The sequence below is a fragment of the Rhinolophus sinicus genome, linkage group LG15 (genome assembly GCF_036562045.2).
Source record: "Rhinolophus sinicus isolate RSC01 linkage group LG15, ASM3656204v1, whole genome shotgun sequence".
Taxonomy (NCBI): domain Eukaryota; kingdom Metazoa; phylum Chordata; class Mammalia; order Chiroptera; family Rhinolophidae; genus Rhinolophus; species Rhinolophus sinicus.
In genome coordinates this window covers 22,679,079-22,685,653 of record NC_133764.1, presented here as the reverse complement: position 1 = coordinate 22,685,653, position 6,575 = coordinate 22,679,079, and positions in this window count along the sequence as shown.

The following is a 6,575-nucleotide window of genomic DNA, read 5'->3' as shown; positions in this document are numbered from 1 at the left end:
AAAACTGTTTATCAAGATCCTTTTATGCTGGGCACGGTTCTAGACTTTTAGGGACGCTTTGACGAACCGCTTCAAGATTCTCAACTCAGGAAACAGAAGATGGGAACAGAAGATTTATAAACAAATAAATAAGCTAGATAATTCCAAAAGGGAAAAGTTGCATAAAACAAAAATAAAATTGTGTAATTGATAGAGAAAGGAAGGTGGAGCTACTTTTAGGTAGATTATTCAAGTTCATTCTGATGAAGTGATAACTTGAGCATTGAGCATTGAGGAAGAGCAGGATCATTTAGAGAGATTGTGTCAATAGGGAAGAGAAGGGGACCCAAAATTGACCCTTCGAGTACTCCAACATTTAGAGCTCAGGTAGAGGAAGACACACCTATAAAAACTTTTGAGTGAGATAGGAAAACAAGGATGTGGTGTCACCAAAGCCAGAAGAAAGTTTCAGGAAGAAAGTAGAGATCAGCTGTTTCAAAGATCATTTAGAAGCTGAGGACAAAGAAAAACACCACTGCATTTGGCAACATGGAAGTCACTAGTGACTCTGATAATATCAATTTCAGTGGCATGGAGATGATTGAGTAGTAATGGTGGAAAAGTGAACACTGAAGAAACCAACTCTTTCCAAAGGTTAAGCTGAGAAGGAAAGCAGAGAAGTAGGTGGTAACTAGAGGCAGCTGTGGGTTCAAAGGAGGTTTTGCTTTTTGTTTTTGATGTTTTTAAAGATGGGTGCTAGGGGTTGTTTGTCAATTGTAAGGCATGATCCAGTGAAAAGATGGAAATTGTTGATGCACCAGAGAAGGGAGAATAATAAGATGGGGATGGGATGAGATTTTGTCAGGGAGTGTTGGAGAGTTGCGGAGGGAAGAAATGATATGAAATAATATTCTCTAACAGCAGGAAAATGAACTTACTAGGAAAAGGCATAATATTGCTTGGTAGTGAATGCCCATTTGAGTTGAAGAAAATGAGTTTAAAAAGACAGTGATCAACATTATTCAGCTCCTTGGATAAGAGGGTGAAGAAGTTGTAGTGTTGCACTTAGCCAAGATTAAAGTTTTTTCAGGTAAATACGACAGAGGGTATGACAGAATTCCTTGTTTCTCTCCCCACCTAAAAAGGCCCCTGGGCTTGATAGTTCAACAGAGGGTTAACTTCCTGACATCCAAGAGGAAAGATGGCTCTCCTTATTAAGAATAATACTCTGGATTATATTAATAGTCTGATTTGCTTCCTTTCAGAGGAAAAAAATTACGTTGAGTGTTGAATATGTGCTATATACTTTATAAGCATGTACTTGGAGTTAAACAAGTCTGAATTTAAATCCCTCCCAGCCTTCCACAATTAGTTGTGACTTGGTCAAATTAATCTCTCTAGGACTAATTTCATTGTTTATAAAATGAAGCTCATGACACCTACTTCAGGATTGTTCTGAGGACCTATCTTAGTGAATCCAGTTGTATCATTTAATAATTTGATAATCTTGAAAGGGTATTTCATCGATCTGTGCCTCAATTTCCTCATTGGTAAAATAGGAATTATAGATTATAATATCTACTTCGAAGGCTGGGAGAAATATTGTTCCCCACACAGAGCTCAAAATGGTTGAAATGGGTCAGGGTACTATATCTATCTGTCTATCTATCTATATATATATCTATATATATAATCCTAATATATATAGATTATAGTTGTTGTATAAAGAATTTGGAACAAAATCTCAAGCATAGTAGGTGCTTAAAAAATTAGTTCTTTTCCATCTTTCAGTCCATTCTCTTAGAGCCATAGTTCTTGACCAAACTGCACACTAGAATTCCCTGAGGAACTTAAAAACAAAACAAAAGAAAACTGGGTATCACCTCGAGAAATTAGGGTTTAATTGTTCTGAAGTATCTTCCTGGCCTGTAATTTTTTAAAGCTTCTCGAGCGATTCTAATTGCCGTTAGGGTTGAAAATCACTGCTAGAATTATCTTTCTAAAGTCCCGAAATGGAACTATGTTGCTCCTCTGCTTAAAAATCTGTCATGATTCCCCATTGTCTACTGAATATTGTCCAAGCTTCTGGAACTTATATGCCAGGCCTTGAGCAGTGATTCTCAACACTCTAGAAATATGACATACTCCCATAAATAACTTCAGCTCAGGTTCAACTCCATCCAGCCCTTTTACCTACCAGCTATGTGACCTTAAGTAAATTACTTGTCTTCTCTAAGCTTTAATTTTATCATCTCATTTAAGCTTTGCTTCTGTGAAACTTTGCACATATTGTTCTTTCTTCTTGGAATAACTTCTCTCATTTTCTTCCCTGGCAAAATCCTTATATTCTTCAAAACTCAGAGTATAGGTCCTCTCCTCTGTGAAGCTTACCCTGAATGTCCCCTCCTTGACATAGTCCATTTTCTTTCTCTGATTTCTCATGCTGCTTTGTGAAGATCTCTATTTTAGCTCTTTTCCTATTGCATGGTAGTTATGTTTCCACATCTGCTCTATACCAGACTTGGAGCTTTCTGAGGGCTGGGCCCATATCTCATTTATCTTCTTATTATATTTGCCCAGCATAGAGCCTGTTTCATAGTAAGTGGTCAATAAATCTTGTTGAATTAATGAAGTGAAATAAAATAGAAAAGTATCCCTGAAATGCCGACCTTGTGAGTTTAGGAAAAGACCTCTGTCTTTTCCTTGGTACTTTATAATAAATGTTTGCTGAATGAAAGAATAAAGCCAAGTGGAAACTATCTGACTTATTTTTTATCTTGACAATGTCCAGTTGACTCATTAGGGACCATTTCCTCTTCAAAACAAAACAAAACAAAACAATTTAAAACCATCGTCAATAAAAGTGGCAAGGAATTGAATCATGGGTTTGTATTACTGGAATGTCTCCAAAGCCCAGTATGGTCTGACTGGTAGACACACATGATTTCTCAACTGTAGCAAATGAGAACACAAAGTCTGTCTAACACTGCAGTGGGGGCTAGTTGGGATATCTTGTTGTTATGAATAGAGTAATCCATATCCTAAAAGTATGTTTTTGAGAATCTTTTTCTCCCTCATTCCTTGCTTATCATTCAGCAAACTTTGTTGTTGTTTATACAGTGTGCTTGCCATGGGCTAGGGCCTAGGGATGCAGAGGGAGACTAGAGAGTCCTTGCTCTCAAGTAGCTTAAAGAGTAGGGCATTCTTTTCAAACAGAGCGAGAAAATTCTCTAGGCACTGTAGTATAAGTTACAGGAGGTAAAGGAGTATTTGCTCTTTAGTGGTCTGGGCTGGGCTTTGTGGAAAGTTAGGAAAGGTTTGTAGAGGAGATAAAGCTTGTGTACTCTTAAAAATAAGATGTTGGCAAATTAGACAAGACAGGTAAAGCTATTCAAAGTAAAAGGAACAGTACCAACAAATGTGAGGAGACATGAAAAAAGCCTGTTGTGTTTGGGGATCTACTAGTGGTTCAACAAAGCTGAAAGCAGATGATGCAGCAAGAAATGGAGCTGGAAAGGTGGGTAGGGACGAGATCCCATCCACCTTATGGGTATACCAAGGAGTTTGGACTTGACTTTGTAGGCACCAACAGCCATTAAAGGATGTTAAGCCAGTGATATAAATAGTTTTTAATTTTAAAAGATCACTCTAGCAGTACTCTAGAAAGCAAGTCTAGAGTCAGGGAGACCAAAAGAATATTGCAGTAGTAGTCTGGTGAGGAAAGAAGGCAGTCGCAAAAGGGAAGAGGAGAAAAGAGTAGGTCTAAAGGATATCGAGGTGGTAAAGTTGATAGGACTCCATTAGTGATGAATGTAGGAGGCCACAGAGAGGGAGAAACATAAAATGACTCTCAGGTCTCAAACTTAGGTGACTGAGTGAGGATAGCGCTGTTCATGGAGATGGGGAATATTGGGAGGCTAGGTTTGTATGAGGACAATACAATAAGTTTAATTTTGAGTACGTTGAGTTTGAGATTCTGTGGAATACCTGAGTGGAATTTCTAATGGTCATTTGGAAATAGGAATTATTTTTTCTTTGCAAAGGGAGCTAGAAACCTCTAGGTCACAACTTTGGGGTCTTAATTAAAATATAAGTTGAGTAGAGGGTGATTGGTTATATATAGAAAACCCAGTGGCCTTTCACACTTAGACAAAAATCTCCTTTTCCCTGGGGATGTTTTCAATTTCAAATTCTCAAGATTCACCAATACACTAGTACTTTAGAAATCCAAATTCTTATACTTTTGTACTTTTTCGCCATCAAGAGTCAACAAAGTGCACGTTTCTGGCTTTAATGTAAGTATAATGCAAGGTAAATGTAACTATTCAAATATTTTTGTAATTAGGACAGAATTCAAGTAAATGTCTACAGGACCAAAGCTGACCTCATGGTGGCACTCCAGTCTTGTCAGAATCAAGGGCTCTGGAATCATCTTACTAACTTGTAAGTGGACAATCCACATTGAAGTAAAGAGTTGGCATGAAATCTAGGTCCGTAGACCCCACAATTAAACTTCCTGGGCAGAATTTACAGGGGATGATACGCTTTTCCATTTTTAAACCAGCTCTGACCTAAGGCTGGATCAACAGTATATGTGTGTAACATGGCACCCTGTCTCTAGCCAAAAAAGGAATTTCATCAGGATTCAAAACTAACCAAAATACAATTTTCATTATTTATTAATAGCTACCATTTATTGGTAGGCTGAATACAGTTCTGGGTACTTTCATATTACATGAGCTCATTGACTCATAGCAACCTTATGAGATTGATAATTATTCTGCTTTTTTCTGAGGAAGAAACTGAGGCTCCGGACATCAAGTAGCTTGTCTCTCAAATCAATAGGCAGTAAGGATGCATGCTGCATTTTTAACCCAATCTGTGTGATTCTAAAACTTGAGCTCTTTAAACACGGCTGCATTGCCTCATATTATTGATGCCAAGATGAAAGCAGTAACAAATGAAATGTGATTTTCTTTGGGTATAGACTCTTTGGCATGACATGGTTTAAATAATGCCATATTTAAGGAGATATAGTGAGGACCCCAATTGTGAATTTGAGGCCTCTTCATGAAACCCTTCGCCACATATGAAAAATAGGGTATTTACATAGTCACAACATATGTCTCACAAGGTATTTCTTAATTACAAAGAAAACAATAGTAAATTTGCAGTGGAGAGATCTTGTTAACGAAATAATCATGTTAACAAAATAATCAGAATATAAATGGTAAAGCAAACGTGGTAAAATATCAATATTTGTGCCATACAGAGATTCTTTTCCTTTTATAGTAAAAAACAACAACAACAAAAAACCCAAAGGGGCAAGGGAGGATTTGTTGATATTATTGGTCAGCAATGGAGCTCATCTTTGATCTCCATCTGTGAAAGCCCAAATCCACAAAGGTTTCCAAATAAAACATTTACCATTCTAAGGGGTAGAGAATTATTGGTGAAACCTAGACTCTATATAAGGGAAGACTCCCAAAAGAAAGACACAAACAATAAAACTCCAGAATAATGTTATTATACTGAGCGTAGATTGTAGATGTGGGAGTTAGTTGTCCTTACTCCTACAATGTTTAATCAAGAGTGTCAAATCATATTTATAAAGCATTTTTAAAATGCCTTACAGACTTCAAAGCCATAAACCTTCTCTGCATCTCTGGGGGTTACTGTCAGCATTTTGTATATTCTCAGCCCAAGATAATGACCAATCTGTCTATGTTTTAAAGAAGTGTTCTTTTAGTGAGAAGGAGAAGATGTCTGAAAAAGCTTTTTGTTCAACATGTCGGTGTTTGCATGATTTACAGTATAATTAACCAGTTCTGTAGCACCAGCAGACCAGCTCCCTTCACTATTCATCATGTTTCCAGTGACTTCAGATCATCAGCTCTGCTGGGAAGAAATACCTCCTCCTAAGAGACGTAAAAATATTATATCCTCGATCATTCCCACAGGCAGAATGTGATCCATCCTTATACACCAACTGTTTTTCAGATCTAATGGATTTTCCCCCTTTATTTTTATACATGATGACTCTTGGAGCTAAAATCTAATGAAATAAATACATGCAAAAATTTAAAACCACTTAAGAATTTCATTATTCAATTGCTTATAATCACTGGAATACATTTGTTAAGGTGTAACTGTGCTGCTTAAAAGACATACAAAGTCTGGTAACTCAAAATCTACAACAAAAACACCTATGTGGACAAATAGGTAATAAACATTACCACAAAAAATACTTTAAATCTGAATATTAAAACCTTATTAGGATCAGGCCGGCCTGGTGGCTCAGGCAGTTAGAGCTCCGTGCTCCTAACTCTGAAGGCTGCTGGTTCGATTCCCACATGAGCCAGTGGGCTCTCAATCACAAGGTTCCCAGTTCAATTCCTCGAGTCCCGCAAGGGATGGTGGGCAGCGCTCCCTGCAACTAAGATTGAACACGGCACCTTGAGCTGAGCTGCCGCTGAGCTCCCGGATGGCTCAGTTGGTTGGAGCGCGTCCTCTCAACCACAAGGTTGCCAGTTCAATTCCTCGACTCCTGCAAGGGATGGTGGGCTGTTCCCCTGCCACTAGCAACGGCAACTGGA